General features: G+C 40.9%; 1 long non-coding RNA gene across 1 annotated transcript; it reads right to left on the reverse strand.

Annotated features, from left to right (window-relative positions):
• Positions 1–251: 251 nt before the first annotated feature.
• LOC113219620 lies at positions 252–1286 on the reverse strand. Its single transcript, XR_003306596.1, has 2 exons — positions 1157–1286; positions 252–587 (listed from the first exon to the last, which is right to left on the reverse strand). It is a non-coding gene; the product is annotated as an uncharacterized LOC113219620 (long non-coding RNA).
• Between the last annotated feature and the right edge of the window lie 3363 nt (positions 1287–4649).

A 4649-nucleotide genomic window follows, 5' to 3' on the forward strand; every position in this document is an offset into this window, starting at 1 on the left:
AACAACAACCACCACCTAGAATTTGCCTGTATGCAGCCAGTAACATGTCTATTTAACCTGGACACCTTTTGAGGAATATTCTCAGATTGCCGCCATGCTGTTTATAAGACATTGTTCGTTATATACCTGTTTATGAATGAAAAGAAACGTAAGGAGTGGGTACGAAGACTTCTATCTATGAATGATTAAAAAGGCCAGAGTACGAATACTTCTTGGACTTCTGGTAGTAAATGTAGAAAACATTTTATAAATCCTGTAAATAACCTGTTTATTTTTTATAGAAAGCCACAACAGAAAATGATTAGTATATAACTGTGTAAGAACACTTACATCGATTACAATCAACAAATGCTTCAAATGCGTATTTTAAAAATAGTTTTGAGTGTTAATTATGGGAGGGCCTTGATGGGATCATTTTGTGAACAGTTCGCTTTTATAACAAACTCAAGATGCAGCTTGCCAGGAAGCTCTTTTAGACATAAGCATTTTTATCAAACTGTTTTGAAGGGTTTGTTGTTTTAAAATCTTCTCCACCATGATACTTTGTCCGAGAAGACATGACAGATGTGGCCCCGTTGTATGCGTATCTGAAAGGTAAAACATAGTTTGGTAGGTTCTATTCTACGCATAGGGCAAACAAAAATGGGAAGAAACTGTTTCAGCCCGTCTTTGCCAATATCTAAATGTAAGTCTTCCTCTTTCTTAGATAGCTTTCTTCTCTCTTGCCCCAAGAAGTATTTTCAGTGTCATGTCTGCATAACTGGTGGGATGGAGAATCTCTGCAGAAGAAACTCATGACTTGGTCATTTGTTCAGTTATCCTCTTACAAAACCATGTTTTAAAACTCGTCTCCCTGGAACCCAGGAGACTTAGTGGAGGCCATCAACATTCCTGCCTACCTACAGGAAAATTATGACGAGGCCAAAGTGAAGAAGAACATGTCCTCATATTCAGACCCTTATTTCTACTTACAGAATTTTCTTTGGAATATAATAATGGTAAAACTTCAAAAAATTAACTGTACTCCTAACCTTTTCCAATTCTGGATTTTGGAAGTTTCTAAGAATCATATGAACTATCTGTAATTTGTCCCACATGTAATGATTTAGAATAGCATTCTACTTTTTAACAGATCATTTTTGTCTCTTTTTCATACCTGGGTGTTTTGTTGTTGTCAGATATTGAAAAGCAAAATATGACACCACCAATTATGCACAGTGAGGCTCCTGCCCATCCAATAAACAGAGCGGCTCCTAATTCATACCTGTGAGAAAGCATTACACAAGTATTACAGCTCACTTATTTGGGGAGTAAACAGTATTTAACACTGATAGTCAACATTTACTAAATGCTCATTATGTTTTTTTGCTATTGAAAATTGTAAAGGAAATAATAACACCTTGTGGCTGTGAAATGCTGTAAACTCTTCCCAAAGTGTTTTTATAGCCATTAGACCATCCCAACATCCTGAAAGGAAATGAGGGCATCCACGGGGGCAAGGTCAAAGCAAAAGTAGTCACAGCCAGGGTCTCCTGACTCAGCCAGCACCTTTCCTCTGCACTCTGCCTTAACCTTGCCAAGCTTTCCGTCTGTCTGCTATTCTGTTCTGCAGCGCAAATCATGTAGGCAGACCATAGTTAGAAAACGAAAGGTTGCTTTTGCTGTCATGTTAGTTCAATTTAGTAAATGTTCACTAAGCACCTGCTATGTGCAAATCGTCATTAATCACTGCAGTCTAGTGGGGAAATGAATCAATAGCTATCATTTAGTGATAAATTACTATTACGCATCTCCCAGATGGCAGGTCATAGTGCTCTGCCGATGACCACAGCAGGAGCAGATGCAAAGATAAACGAAACACTCCTTCCCTAGGAAGGCCATGAAACAAATGTATGAACAGTGCTACTGAGGACAAAAAGCAAGATCACTTACAGTAGCGGACTAGAGGAAATCCTTTCAGTTCACCCAGAGAGCAAGGAATGAGAAAAGTACACCAAAATCTCAGCGACTATGTGTGTTCTCATGTTTGTTTAGCTTTCTCCAGAAGAATAGGTTGATTTTAGGTTTTTGTTTGTTTTTATAAAGAGTAACTCTCATTTGGGGCCCATAAACTTCCATTGCAAAACAAAAGAAATCTCAGTGCTTTTCAGTGTAAAATAAAGCCAGGGTCGGAGGGTCTGTTTTGATAGCACAGAAGAGAGTAAGAGGTCCAGGGGAGAGTAAGAGGTCCAGGGGAAGGCAACACAGGGCCCAAGGTTAGTTCCATCCCCAGGGTGCAGGGGAGCCAAGTAAAAGCCAAGGCCAGGCTTCAGTATCAGATGGAGGCCACCCAGTGCTGCCTGGGGTTGTCCTGAGCCTTGCTGCACCCCCTCCTACTTGAAGCGTCCCTATCTCTGAACGCTGGCTCTGCACATGGGCAGGCTTTCTGGTGTGGTCTGAGTCGCGGGCAGAGTGGTGTAATAGGATGGGCCCATCACTAGCCAGGGAAGCAGGGTGTGCTTTTAATCAAGCATGCATGGTACCTGGCACTGGCATTCTATTTTAGTGAACCTCAGTATTTTAAGACACATATCACATTGATCAGGGACACGGGGCCCACTTGTGCATTTCCAGTTGGGATGGAGTATATGTGCACAATAAATGCTGCTCTGTGACCCTTTCTTTACTCATTCTTGTGTTGCCTTTCCTGGGACATCTGGGTGCTCGATGGGGCAAGGAACAGCTGCAACTAGGGGGAAGCCCCTTCTGCTCTGGAGCACTAACTGTGCTCTGGCATCTGAGAAACTTAAGCGGGTTCCCTTAAGGGGCAATGGCAGAGACAGAGGGTTTGTATAAGTGGGGAAAACACCCTTGGTCTGCACACACACACTCTGCCTTAACCTTGCCACGCTTTCTATCTGTTTATTCTGTTCTACAGCGCAAATCATGTAGGCAGACTGTAGTTAGAAAACGAAAGGTTGCTTTTGCTTTCATGTTAGTTCACACACAGACACACACACACACACAGGAGGACTGAGCAGGAAGTCCACAAGTGAAAAAAGAGTTGGCCAGATCAGGAATGCTGAACTGGGAGTTTCAGAAAAGATACTTTCATTAAATATTGTGTTACCCATCTGAAAAAGATGCCCTGGATTTCTGCAGTCAGCCCTGCTTTTATGTTGTTTTAATGAGATTATGCACAGACAACAAGCAGCATGCCTGCCAAACTGGAGGTGCATGTCACTTGGCCCCTGAAACACCTGGAAATCCTAGAAGATGGCATCAGATCTGTCTGTTGGCACCCTTTTTACTGCAGAAAACTAAAGGAGTGAGCATAACTGAAAAGTTCTGCATGAAGTATATTATTATAGGATGACTGTAATTGTACAACACTAGCTATTTTTCTCTACTTTTTTTTCTCCCAGTACAGGTTAGGCTATCTTCTCTCCTGAAACTATACCTTAATATTACTCTTAGTGTAAATATGCCCTGAAAAAATGGTCTGAGATTTTTCTGAAAATATTGAACTTCACTAAAATAGAGTGCCCATGCCAGATACCATGGTTGATTACAAATAAATAAATATCGAATTATTAAGAGTGGCCAGTTGGGGGATGAAGATGATAGAAATGATAAGCATAGCTTGGCACAATGAGTTCACTGAAAGAAGCATTACAAACACAGATACAGTAGTACTACAAATTACAGGACAAATTACCCAGGCGGACGAGGAAGTGGGTCTACATTAAGCTATATTGAAACTTTCTGGAGGAATTTAGGAATCATGAGTTTAGCTTATATTAATATTTAATATCGTTTAAAATATATCCTTTTAATATATCTTTTTCTTTTTTGAGATGGAGTCTAACTGTGTAGCCCAGGCTGGAGTGCAATGGTGCAATCTTAGCTCACTGCAAACCTCCACCTCCCGGGTTCAAGCAATTCTCCTGCCTCAGCCTCCCGAGTAGTTGGGATTACAGGTGTGTGCCACCATGCCCAACTAATTTTTGTATTTTTAGTAGAGATGGGGTTTCCCAATGTTGGCCAAGCTGGTCTCGAACTCCTGACCTCAGGTGATCCACCCACCTCAGCCTCCTAAAGGGCTGAGATTACAGGTGTGAGCCACCACACATGGCCCTTTTTGAAAAATATCTTAAGTCACTATATATTGACTCTATTCCAAGGAAAAAATCATTTCCATTTGAATTTCAGCGTGAATTATGTTGGAGACAAACATTTAATAGACAGTATTCATTTAGAGATGATTTCAGAAACCATACGTCTACCGCAGAATTTTTTTTTTAATTTGGTGGCATGTTCTTTCAGAGACTTTTCCTTCTTTCTGTTGAAAGATGTATCAGAAACTTACTCAACAGTGACTTTAATTCACACCTCTCTGTGTGTATCTGGCAAAAACTGACATGTGTTCGTATGTTTATTGCGGCACTATTCAAAATAGCAAAGACTTGGAACCAACCCAAATGTCTAGTAGTGATAGACTGGATTAAGAAAACGTGGCACATATACACCATGGAATACTATGCAGCCACAAAAAAGGATGAGTTCATGTCCTTGGCAGGGACATGGATGAAGCTGGAAACCATCATTCTCAGCAAACTACCACAAGGACACAAAACCAAACACAACATGTTCTCACCCACAGGTGGGAA

The sequence above is a fragment of the Piliocolobus tephrosceles genome, unplaced genomic scaffold (genome assembly GCF_002776525.5).
Source record: "Piliocolobus tephrosceles isolate RC106 unplaced genomic scaffold, ASM277652v3 unscaffolded_26, whole genome shotgun sequence".
NCBI lineage: Eukaryota > Metazoa > Chordata > Mammalia > Primates > Cercopithecidae > Piliocolobus > Piliocolobus tephrosceles.